The sequence below is a fragment of the Lissotriton vulgaris genome, chromosome 5, assembly GCF_964263255.1.
Source record: "Lissotriton vulgaris chromosome 5, aLisVul1.2, whole genome shotgun sequence".
NCBI classification, from domain to species: Eukaryota; Metazoa; Chordata; class Amphibia; order Caudata; family Salamandridae; genus Lissotriton; species Lissotriton vulgaris.
The window spans coordinates 1377707893-1377721773 of NC_141693.1; positions in this window are offsets into that span (position 1 = coordinate 1377707893).

Below are 13881 nucleotides of genomic sequence, written 5' to 3' on the forward strand. Positions count from 1 at the left end.
ACCCCGGTTCGCGTACCTGACGCGTAACGGAACTTCGCGAAGTGAAGCTGATTAGCTCCCCGGTGACTGTGAACATTCTAAACAGTCCGGAACGGCCGCCATCTTGTCTCTCGGTAGGATCGAGAGACAAGAGGTGGTAAAAACAAAGGGCGAAATGAGCATAATGGGGGCAGAGTACATCCTCCCTGACCCCCTAGGTTTGATGAGGGGGCTTTAAAAGGGACCCGCAGGGCAAAAAAAAATAATTTTTATTATCGTTTTTTTTCGGGGGGAGCGCCCGGTACGCGCACCGGGAAGCGGTCCGGGAAGCGTAATATAGGGGAAAAAAATGAAAGAATTTTCAAATATTGTATGTTTATTGATTGTTCTTTTTTTTTTTTTTTTCTTTTTTTTAAGTACCAAGATGTAGGTACCAATGCAGAGTCTAAAAATAAATAAACACCGTCTCCTTTGTAGATATCTTGCATGTTGTTTCAGAAGTTATTGTGGTATATGGAATTTATAGCATAGTCTGTCAGGAAAGCAGAAACACCATGGAGGCATGAGATGATAAAGAGATGTTAAATACACATTGGAGATAATATAGTGGGAGAAAGGAAGTAACTATGAGCAAACTTATTATGTAACACAAAAAAGTTGCACAGTATATTTAAAGTCTGATTTTACATTATAATCAATTTGCTACTAGTTTTCAAAATACATATAAAAATGAATAATTGTCTCAAACAATTTTTGAAATATTAAATAAAAAAAAAAATTCTGATTTGTTTTCAAAATTAAAAAGAACTTCTAATAATTCATTGTCAGATTTTTTTTCATTTTCAATTAGGAAATCAACTGATTCCACACATTGCAGAAGTTCAAAGTCCCGTGATTCATCATAGAATTCAGAGTCAATTTCTGTATCTGTGTTGCTTCTTGCAACAATTTCCAAGGTAGTTTTGTTCTCTCCTTCCATTTTTGTGCTGTAAAACGAATTTAAAAAAAATATATCAGTACAGATAGGGCACTGTTGGGTTTAAGTACAGACAGGTAGTTTGTTTTTTTAAACTGTGATTTTATCTTTGGACAGTGTATGGTATCAGACTGGAAGTAGAAATATAAAAAAATGTAGGTGCTAAAGCCTAAGTTAATTCTTAATTATACAAGACAAGCCTAACTCCATCCATAACTAAAACAGAGATGTCTATATTATTGTATAACTATTACAGAGGGATAGTATATAACTCAGAAAATGTTTTCCTAAATAACTTAAAGTGCAGAACATACTTCAGTTTTTAAAATATCATCTTACCAATCAAAAAGAAGATTAAGTTCTCTGTTGTAATGCTCTTGATATGTACTTCAGGAAGTAGTAGTCAAAATGGCTGTGTTTCTCTCTCTTTCTTTATATATATTCAGGTACATACCCAATCAAATGTCATAAAATAATAGAAGATATTGAAAGTAGCATTTTGATTGGTTGTCAATTCTAACACTTCATAAGTGTTTTTGTCAGGTAATTTACCTCAGGATATTTAGTCAGGCTTACAACATAATTTTCTCAATGGAATTCCATCAAATTTGGGTAAATGGTAGGGACTGCTATGTAGTAGGGCCTATTCTATATTTGATGCAAGTGTCTCTAGTGGTTTTTCTGTAAATTACTTTCCCACCTTTTTTTATGGAGCGCTTACCGGTGCGCTCCCCGGTACGCGAACCGGCAGCGTTACGGGAGTCCTCCATTTTGTGTATCGGTCGAATTGACACATTAAATGGAGGACAAACAATGTACGGAATGGGTAGAAGGGGGCACGGTAGACACTTTGTGACCCTCTAGGTTTTCTGAGGAGGGATTAGGACGCTGATATATGCAAAAAAATAAATAAAAATTGAAAATTTCGCGGGGGAGCGCCCGGTACGCGCACCAGTAAGCTAACCGGGGAGCGTACTTTGGTGAAGAAGAAAAAAAAAACGCTTTGAATGATCAGAGGTAGGGTAGCTCTGAAAAGAGCTATTGTGTTCTGTGGCTAATTTAGGTACCTACAAGTAGGTTCGAATGCACACTTTTAAATAAAGGTCGAATATTCTATTCACTTCATCGGAGAAATGTACACCATCTCTTCTGTAGATGTGTTGAATGTTGGAACGCAAGTTATTGTTGTATATTAAACCCATTCCATAGTCTCTCATGTAAGCAGAAACAGATTTATTCACATGTTTCTGTGCTTTCTCAAATTGTGAAAAAAAAAGAAATTGACCACTTACATTTTTGTCTTTGATATATATTGGAATATACCAAGGTAGTTTGGGGAAAAAGTGTCATTTAAAAGAAGAATACATTTTACAGCTTTTGATATTTGCTATTAAAAAACCATTGAAATTCACTGAAAAAAACATAGGTTATAGACCATATATAGTTAGGAATTAGCATTTACAAAACCTTGAAAATTCACTGAAAAAACCATAGGTTATAGACCATATATAGTTAGGGATTAGCATTTACAAAACCGTATTTTACTCACACAAAACCATTGAAATTCGCATATATAGTTAGTTGCACTAACTATATATCGGGCACCCACAATCCACTGCTGATCATGTCACATATTACATAATTCATGACATCGTCAGTGACATCACTGATTACATCACTGATGACATCTCAAATGACTTCACTGATGACATCACTGATGACATCTCATTTGACATTACTGATCACATCACTGATGACATCATTCATGTGATAATACGATGAACCTCTTCAGACTCTAATATAACCTTAGATACACTCAGTGTAAACAGACACTCACAGACTGTCACTCATCCATGGAGTTACTCACACACCTAGTCAGTCATGCAAAGAATCAATCACACCTCCATTTCCTCAACTATACAGTTATACACACCTTACTTATTGAAACATATACTAACACATATTTACTCTCTTATACAATCCCTGATACAAGTTCACAATGATCCATACAGCCACTCACACATTCACTGGCTCTTATGCACAGTTATTTATATATGTCAACTCTCACATGTACTGTGTTTTACATATGTACTTACTTTGACATGTAGCACTGAGATATCCATTCACTCACCAATACACTCATGCACACAGTCAACCGCCCATACAACTGTTTCCACATGCACTTTTGAACCCATACATCTAGTGAATCAACTGCTCACACATCTATGCACTGAGTCATACACCTCCCAGCCACCCACACACACACTCAGTCTACCATACAAATACTTGGGCAACCAATCAATAACCATATAGTTACTCATATAGCTACTGATCAACACATGCAGCAGTTTAGAGAACAACAGACATAATGATGCACAAATTAAGACAGTTTAGTCACCAACCCATGCACTCAGTGAGACACATTTAATCACTCACTCATACAGTCAGTTATGCACCTACTAAATGGTTCATCCAGACACTTATACATCCACTCATTCTTCAATATGTAAGACATATTTTAACTTTACAGAAACATACAGTCACTGGATGTTGTCATCAGTGATGTCATCAGTGATGTCATTTGAGATGTCATCAGTGATGTCACTGACCATGTCATGAATGATGTAATATGTGACATGATCAGCAGTGGATTGCGGGTGCGCGATATATAGTTAGTGCAACTAACTATGTATGCGAATTTCAATGGTTTTGTGTGAGTAAAATAAGGTTTTGTAAATGCTAATCCCTAACTATATATGGTCTATATATATATATATATATATATATATATATATATATATATATATATATATATATATATATATACACACATATATATATATATATCAAGAGGGACGCATTTTTACGTTCGCCAAGAAGCATGATGCCATTAAAGCAGCCTCCTCTAAGACCGCTGGGGTTGCTCTCTTTGCTGGTCATCCGGTTTCTATTCCTGCGACTACACTGCCTGAGGATTCCTCTAGGTCTGATCTAAGCTCGATGGTCGATAGTGGTTCAGACAACGATTCATCAAGAGGTAACACTCAGTTGGGGTTTACCTGGTTTTCCTTGGCGCAGGAAGTGGATTGCCTGCGCCAAGATCGACGCAATATTTTGCGCTTTGTGTCCCAGGAGACCCATGCAACAAGGCCGAAAGCCAACAACATCAAGCGACGCAGGCGCAGGCAAGCCCGCAGCAGGCGCTGTTCCAAAAAAGAAAAAAACGTTCCAAAGGAGATGGAACAACAAGCGTCAGTAGTACCCGACATTTCCCAGAATGAATTGTCAGTAATCAATCTGACCGATGTAGTTCTGAGCAAGTCTGACTTGGAAATTCTGGAATTAGGACTGTCATTTAGCCCTGTTTGCAACTTTAACTATCCCAAAAGAAGGATTGATTTGTTTAAATTTATTCGCAAATTAAAGTTGCAGAAACATTTTACACATAACAAAGCCCCTCTTTCCGCTGTACCAACAGTGGCCACCAGCAGTACAGTGGTCCTCAGTACTCATGTTCTACAAGCAGTGCAGAATTTGGAGGTGCTAAGAGCAGAACAATCGGGCTCGCAACGCACAGAGGAACCAATTGGATGCAACACTGCAGGAATTACAAAATTCACACCGGTGATGTTTCATGATAATATAGATATATTTCATGAATTGGCTATCAAGGAAATCAAAAATTTGCATGTTAAAACCTTGAAAACTAACCGACAACAGGCCATGCGCAATAATCAGTATACCAATCTGGTTAAAATGATCCAAGGAGACAACAACATAATTGTCCGCCAGGCTGATAAAGGCGGTAACGTCGTACTTTGGCCTCGCTTGCTGTATCTACAGGAAGCCCACTCTCAACTAAATGATCCATTGTGTTATCGGCGGTGTGATGTGATATCAATTATTAAGTCACAGACTGAGTTTTACTCCTTGCTAATGGGCTGGCGCAGCATGGGGTTACTCAGTATGGATGAATTGAAATTTTTAAAAAACGAGCATCAAATCATGCCAGTTTTTTATCTCATACCAAAGATACATAAAAATGCGATCACACCTCCAGGCCCATCATTTCTGCTTGTGGAGGGTTATTGGAAAACACTACCATCTATATTGATTCATTTTTACAAGACTTTGTGAGTGAATTACCCTCCTTCATCCAAGACTCGGGAGACTTCCTAAGGAAAATCAGCAACATTAGTTGGGACCCTGATTGCTGGCTAATAACGTTGGACGTTCCTTCACTCTACACCAGCATCCACCATCAGGACGGTGTTAGGGCTATTCAGTATTTTCTTGATTTCAGACCGGCTGTTATGTCCAATCACAACAAGATGCTACTTGCTATGATTAATCACTGTTTGAACAACAAATGTTTTTTTATGTTCAATAAGCAATACTACCAACAGGTCAGGGGGGTTGCCATGGGGGCCTGCTTTTCTCCCAGTTATGCCTGTCTTCATATGGGCTACTGGGAGAGGCAGGTCCTCCATGGTGATTACCATGACATTTGCTGTAATAACATTTTACAGTGGTTCCGATATATCGATGATATATTTTTAATCTGGCGTGGTTCTCTGGAGGAGGCTGAGGCATTTGTAGAAAACATCAATATTAATGCTTTTAATCTAGAATTCCTTGCAAATATCAGCCGTACCACAGCTTACTTCCTCGACGTAGAAATCATGATTGTAGATGGCCACATTCAAACCAAGCTGTATAGGAATCCTACGTCCGGCAACACTTTGTTGCATGCCACAATCCACCACCCACCCCATCTTATATGCAGCATCCCCTATGGGGAAATGTTGCGAATAAGGTGTATCTGTAGCACAGAACAGGAGTGCGTGGCTGCCCAGCGATCAAGTCAAATCAGATTCCTGGCTAGAGGCTACAAAGAGAATGACATCAATAATGCAATTCGCAAAGCCATTGAATTAACTAGACAGGAGGTACTGAATTGCAAGAAAGATAGGAGCAAGATCCAAGGTGAACCTCAGCAGCAAACCAAACTAATCTGGTCCTTTAACAAACAACATGGGGCACTGAGGAAAATTGTTAACAAACATTGGAGCCTCATCCGAAATGATCCAACTATCGGAGAGAGCATGCCAATGAAATCACAGATCCCCTTTAGAAAAGCTTGCTCATTGGGTGATGCTCTGGTTAAATCTAGCCCTGAGACTAGTACCCCTGTCATCTGGCTAAATGCCAGTAGAGGTTTCCGCAAATGTGCGAGTTGCAAAGCCTGTAGGCATGGAGTCAATAAGACTGAGGTAATCACCCCTTCTCTGAGATCCCTTTGAAAATTACTAAGCAACTCACTTGTAAGACAGAGTTTGCGATTTATGTGCTGGAGTGTCCCTGTGGCCTGCATTATGTTGTTAGGACCAAATTGCAGGTCCACAAGCGGATACTCCAGCCCATCAGGGCCATCAATACCAGCGATGCATCATATCCTGTCGCACGGCATTTTAAAGAGCATCACAATAACAAGAGTGAACTCTTACAGTATTATGTTATTGATGCGATTGGCCCATTAAGGAGAGGGGGTGACAGAGAGGCACTCCTGCATTCGACAGAAGCAAAATATATCCTTAAATTGGACAGTAAGACCCCTGTCGGCCTGAATGCCTCAGAAGATTTCTATACTTTCCTTTAAATTGTTAATTTGGGCGTGGTATCTGTTTCGACTTTATGTAAGTAACACGTCTTAGCCGGTTGTTAGGCAGTCAAGATAGATGGTAGTACTATCTAGTAGTTGGGTTAATATGGCTTAATGTCCGTTTGGGGTATACTTCACTGTTAGTTTTACTGCCGCAGTCACATGTTTAACTGTTCTTAAAAAACAAGAAGTGGGAAGGGGAGATAAAAGAGGGGAAAAAGTCATTTATTAATCTTATTAATCTAACTTCACGTTCACTTTACACAATTGCTGCACTTTCAGCGATTGCATAAAGGTCTATAACACGAAAGCCCACTAGGGCAACATTTTGAAAGGATAAGTCAAGCCACTCTTACATTAGTATTGTATTATTAAACTAGTAATACTTGCTAATAGGTATTTAACAGCATGGTATCTGATAGTAGACATATAGATTTGCACTAGCACTTTGGGTATTGGCGTATTTGCACAATATTGAAGTCGTATTTAGACGCGACAAATTACGGAATTTTAATATTTGGTTACATTGTGTATCATTTGTACAACAATTTTATCCTGAGGAATTTAACTAGATTTTAGAGAATCAGACTTCTTATTTATGAGATGATTCCTGTGCCTGTATGATTTTTATGCCAACCAGCCTGTCTATTGCAACAAGAGGGATTTTTTACAGTCCTCTTTTTGTGGCTTGCGTGACCTGACCTTGTTTGACCAATTGCATCCCTCTAATTATTTGCACTTGCACTTTAAATAGTCCTCCCTCCCATGCTGGCGTCATGTGACCAAGGCCTCTGGACAGGCCGAAATGTTATGCGGGCAGGGCGAGCTTCACGATTAAAAATCTAATTTCTCACTGCAACTTTGGGTCGGCTCCTCTTTCCTTACCTTGTTGAGCTCCGGTTGATGGGGAGTTTGTGGTGCTGGATTGGGTGTACATGCATATATATATATATATATATAACACAAGCAGTCAACATGAGTAAAGAGGTTCAACTGCAAACGCTACTTTTAAAGTTGGAAAAGCTTTACAAAAAGGAACTCGGAAAGTGGTGGGAGGCTGAATCCTTGGAGCGGTACATAAATGCAGGAAGAGTGCCGCGAGGTCTGAGAATTTTTACAGTTCCCACCTTCGAGGATCCAGACCCAGAAATGCTAGACGAATGGTCCAATAATTCAGCAGCTTGCTCTATGACAATGATGCGCATCTTGGTCAAATATGCTCTGAAAGATCGAAAAAAAACTACTGGATTGAAACGATGAGTGCGGAAATAGTTCTCATAATGGGCAAGGAAGCCTTTGATGTACATGTAAAGAATCTTGAAACAAAAATGCAAAAATTGGAGGAAGAAATTACGGCCAAGAAACAACGAAAATTCCTAAGGGATTATAAAGACTACCAGGCTGGCCGCACCCTCACTTTTCATCGAAGGTATGACCATCTTTATGATAAATCTCAAATGGGCAAAAATGCCCCTACACCGGAACAAACAGAAACAGTGGAAAGTGATGTTTCCGATGGAAGTCTACAAGACCTGAGCACCACTGGTCTTAATCCTAGTACGGTGGATGATCAAGATGAAATAAGGAAGCGTTTTTTATTACAGTTTCAAGTAATAAACCAGGGACGGACAGACCAACAGCAGGACCAAGGGAACCAAAAAGGAAGAGGCAAAGGGATTCGAGGAAGGCCGAAAGGAACAAAAAAGCAAAAATCAGGCAACAACGCCGCAAAACAGCCCGTGGGAATGGAAACAAGGGGCAGCAAGAATCAACTATGACGGTAATTAATTTATCTAATAGACCATTAACTGTATATGAACATGAGGTGCTCTCAATAGGATTATCGTTTTGCCCTAACAATAACTTAAACTATGCCCAAACAAGAATAGACTTGTTTTATTTCTCACGGAAATTGGAACTAAAAAAGTGGTTTGAAACCCATCCACCCAAACCTCCTGAGAGGATAGAAACCAACTTTGAAAGTAACTTGAATTTGAATGACATTGAACTGATGGAAATTATCTCCTCTGGCACTGTTAGTAGTGATGATTTTCTGAATAGTAATGATGTTAATACCTATGAGAACCCGGGGAGTAATTTGAAAGCTAAATCTAAGTTTATTCCCCAAATTGCATGCGAGGCAGTGGAGGTATTTGAAAAAGGTGTTCTACAAGACCTGAAAAAGTTAAGACATGTTCGCATGCCCAATAACAAAAAGAACTTATCTTTTGAACAACACAATGCTATAGCTTGCCTCAAGGAAGACACTAACATTGTTATCCGCCATGCGGACAAGGGAGGCAATGTGGTTGTTCTTGATAAAGGTAACTATCTGGCGGAAGGGCATAGACAATTAGCAGACAAGAATTGTTATGAGGCGAGGTCATTTGTTGAATTTAGGGAAACCAAGATTGCATTTGAAAACATGTTGTATGACTATAAAGAAAAAGGTTTAATATCCTGGGAAGAATATGTGTTTCTCAAATGTGATCATCCCAGAATGCCTATTCTATACCTGCTGCCCAAGGTACATAAAAATGCCACTAATCCACCAGGGAGACCGATTGTCTCGTCATTGGGTTCACTACTGGAAAAAACATCTGAGTACATCGACTACTATTTAAGACCCTTTGTAGTAGCCTCACCCACATACTTAAAGGACACGACGCATTTCCTTAAAAGCATTGAGGGTATTATCTGGGAGCCTACGTACCTCTTAGTCACTCTTGATGTTAACAGCCTATATACATGCATAAAACACACCACAGGCATAAAGGCTGTAGAGCACTTCTTAAAATCAAGATCCATTGCATACTTGGAACACTCAAAAATGCTGGTGACATTTATCAACTTTTGTCTGCACCATAATTTTTTCATTTTTGATGAGCTGGTGTACCGACAGTCACAGGGCACGGCGATGGGCACCTGCTTCGCCCCTAGTTATGCCAACCTCTTCATGGGGTGGTGGGAGGAGCAGGTGTCCAACGAAATCGCCAACTTTAACATCAACGTTGTCCTGTGGCTTCGGTACATCGATGACATCTTTGTGATCTGGGATGGCACCGAAGAAGCAGTAAAAAGCTTTGTATGTGAGTTGAATAACAACAGCATCAACCTCAGATTCACTGAACACATACACAAATCCAGAATAGAGTTTCTGGACATCAATGTTGAGATCCAGGGGACTGCTATAACAACCAGTCTCTACAGAAAAACCACAGCAGGCAATAATCTATTAAATGCACAGAGTGCGCATCCTAGAAACCTCATAGACAGTATCCCCTATGGGGAACTACTGCGTGCCAAACGCAACTGCAGCACAAAAGTAGCGTTTGAGAAGGAAAGAGAAATCATGATCCAACGCTTTAGAGATCGTGGTTACAATGAGAAAACTATACAGGGTGCTATTAAAAGGGTTGAAACGAAAGAGAGAAAAGATCTCCTAGATACCAATAAGAGCAAGGACACTGATTCTAACATCAGATTCATCACTACTTTTTCAGGCCAAGCCAGGGATGTAAAAAAGATCCTCATGAAACACTGGCATGTACTTTTAACTGATCATCATTTGACATCACATCTGGATGCTAACCCTCAAGTTACATTCAGGCAAAGCAAATCTTTGCGGGACGAGCTGAGCCCGAATTCTGTAACTAGTAAGATCAAACCAACTGAGATACCATGCTTTAAATGCTGCAGATCATGCAAAGCTTGTCGAAACAGCACCAATTGCAGAGAGATAACTGTACCGAGCACAGGGAGGGTGTTTTCAATACGCAAGAATTTAAATTGTAACACCACATATTGCGTATATCTACTTATCTGCCCATGTGATAAGTGGTATATAGGAAGCACTACACTCAGGGCGAAAGAAAGAGTGTTGCAACACCTTAGGGCAATTCGTAACAATAATGTCCAATATCCTGTGGCCAGGCATTTCTTTGAATACCATTTTCAAAATGCAAATTTACTCAAGATAGTGGTGCTGGATAAAATTGATCTAGGAATACGGGGTGGTGACAGAACAACATGCCTCAGAAAGTTGGAATCAAAGTATATTATTGATTTCGAAACCACATTCCCGCAGGGTCTTAACAACCATGAAGAATTATCTGTACACCTTGAACTATAAATGAAATGTATACATGAACGAAGTCTGTAATATACTTAGCTGCTTACTGTAAGTCGTCTCTTGTTTTTAAAAACAGTTTTTTCCATGTTTTAATTCGCAGAATTTTTTATACATTTGTTGGACTTTGGAACCGGAACACATAGAACTATTGATCACAATCAATAACCAGTAAAAGACGTTGGAAATTATCTTTTGTGGACCAACATTATGGAATAGATATGAAAAACAGGATGACAACAAGTTGTGGGACTTGCTGCAAGTGCAGTTTGAGATAAGATACGACTCAGACCTTTGCCCACTTGGGCTGGACGTTTATTCAGTTTGCATATTGTGAATACTTGAAAAAACTTTATTGAATGTACAACCACTACAATTTTTTTAGCTGGTTTTTGAGGAGTAATTTGGTTAACATTGACATCAAGACCATTATATACAGTATATGCCCACTGGGGCTTTACTGTAATTACTCCCGCTATTCTCTATTCTCTTTTCATATTCTGAATGAATGGTATAAACTGCTTTTTATTAGGCATGTTGATAAATGTATGGGTCACTAGCAAAAGGATAGATTATTCTGATCAAACGAATAATCTTCTGTAATCTGTACATTGTCCCGCCGCTAAGAATGTTATGATTAAGTCAAACAGTGGAATCAGACCTAAAAGACAACATAATCATCACACCATGCCCACTTGGGCGTTATTCCAGTCATCCATAAACAGTTAAGCACATAATTCCAACACTGTCGCATTGCGAATAGAGTGAAATTAATTACCTTTTTCTCTACAATCTATGTTATGCTAAAAGACGTATTTTGGTTAACATTGTGAAGTATATGGGATCTAAATGTTAATTCCCATTCCAAAATGTCCCCCACACTGCACAATGTAAAAGGACTTTGTTTTTGAAACCTCGGCAAACGTGAACAAGCCGTGAGGTGAAACGCGTTGTTTGCTTTCCTTTGCTGTCAATAAACTTCCACTTTACAGCAAACTCCTGGAGTGTCGTCTACGTACTTTTGTAAGAGGAGAACGTGGTGAGAAATATATATATATATATATATATATATATATATATATATATATATATATATATATATATATATATATATATATATATATATATATATATATATATATATATATATATATATATATATATATATATATATTTATATACATATATATTACCTACTGGCGATAGCCAGTAGGTATATATAGTTAGGATTTTTTCTCTATGGAACTTTTGAAAATTCTATGCCTAATAACTTTGGCGTTTGTGGACGGAATTGGCTGAAATTTTCAGGAAAATGGCACATTTTGTTTCTATCCCAAAACGCGTTTTTCCCATGTTAATTTCCATAGGGCGGTTGGACTCACTTTTAGCGCGAACGGCTGAATGGATTTCCACGAAACTTGGCAAAATTGTAGGGACTGTTAGCCCGATGTGCCTTTGCTAGGTCTCAATATATGTGCTTCAGTGAATTTTGAGAAATTAACGTTTAAAACAAGATATATATCTGTAACAGCGCTCCGGGCAGCGCTCCGGTTCGCGTACTTTTCGCTTATCGGAACTTTGCGAAGCGAAGCTGATTGGCTCTCCGGTGTCTGTCAACATTCTAAACAGTCCGGTGCGGCCGCCATCTTGTCTCTCGGTAGGATCGAGAGACAAGAGGAGGCCAAAACAAAGGGGGAAATGAAGGAAAGGGGGCAAGGTAGACCCCTTCTGACCCCCTAGGATTGATGAGGGGATATTATAGAGCCACGCTGGACCCAAAAAAAAAAAAAAAAAATCCGATTTTTTCGCCGTAGAGACGCGTCTTGGTACGCGAACCGGGCAGCTAACCGGGCAGCTAACCGGGAAGCTAACCGGCAGTGTAACGGGAGTCTGACGAGTAGCTGATTGGCTGTCAACATTGTAAACAGTCCGGAGCGGCCGCCATCTTGTCTCTCGGTAGGATCGAGAGACAAGAGGAGGCCAAAACAAAGGGGGGAAATGAAGGAAAGGGGCAAGGTAGACCCCTTCTGACCCCCTAGGATTGATGAGGGGATATTATAGAGCCACGCTGGGCCCAAAAAAAAAAAAAAAATCTGATTTTTTCGCCGTAGAGACGCGTCTTGGTACGCGAACCGGGCAGCTAACCGGACAGCTAACCGGCAGTGTAACGGGAGTCTGAGGAGAAGCTGATTGGCTGTTATCATTGTAAACAGTCTGGAGCGGCCGCCATCTTGTCTCTCTGTGGGATCGAGAGACAAGAGGTGGAAAAAAAAAAGGTGTAAATGAATGAAAGGGGTAAGGCAAACCCCTCCTGAACCCCTAGGATTGATGAGGGGGCTATTAAAGTTCCCTGGGGGGTGAAAAAAAAATTGCGATTTTTCGCGGTAAAGGTGCTTCCTGGTACGTTAACCGGGCAGCTAACCGGCAGCGTAACAGGAGTCCGACATATTGTGTTTTTTAAACGTTTGTAATATGTGCACGTGTGGATTTTGTCTAATTAAGGTTAAAACAATATATATATATCTTTAAGCGTGTTCTGGCGCGCTTACGTTTTGGGTTTGGTTTGCGCTGCAGTGACGATACGTCACGGTTATGCGATGTATCATGAGGCGTCTCACGGGCTACGTGATACGTAACTTAATAAAGAATATATTTTACAGCTATAGATATTAGCTTTTAAAAAACCAATGAAATTCACAGAAAAAACCATAGGTTATAGACCATATATAGTTAGGAATTTTCATTTACAAAACCTTGAAAATTCACTGAAAAAACCATAGGTTATAGACCATATATAGTTAGGGATTAGCATTTAAAAAACCTTATTTTACTCGCACAAAACCATTGAAATTCCATATATAGTTAGATGCACTAACTATATATCGCGGACCCGCAATCCACTGCTAATGATGTCACATATTACATCATTCATGACATGGTCAGTGACATCACTGATGACATCACTGATGACATCTCAAATGACATCACTGATGACATCTCAAATGACATCACTGATGACATCACTGATGACAACACCCAGTGACTGTATGTTTCTGTAAAGTTAAAATATGTCTTACATATTGAAGAATGAGTGGATGTATAAGTGTCTGGATGAAGGATTTAGTAGGTGCATGA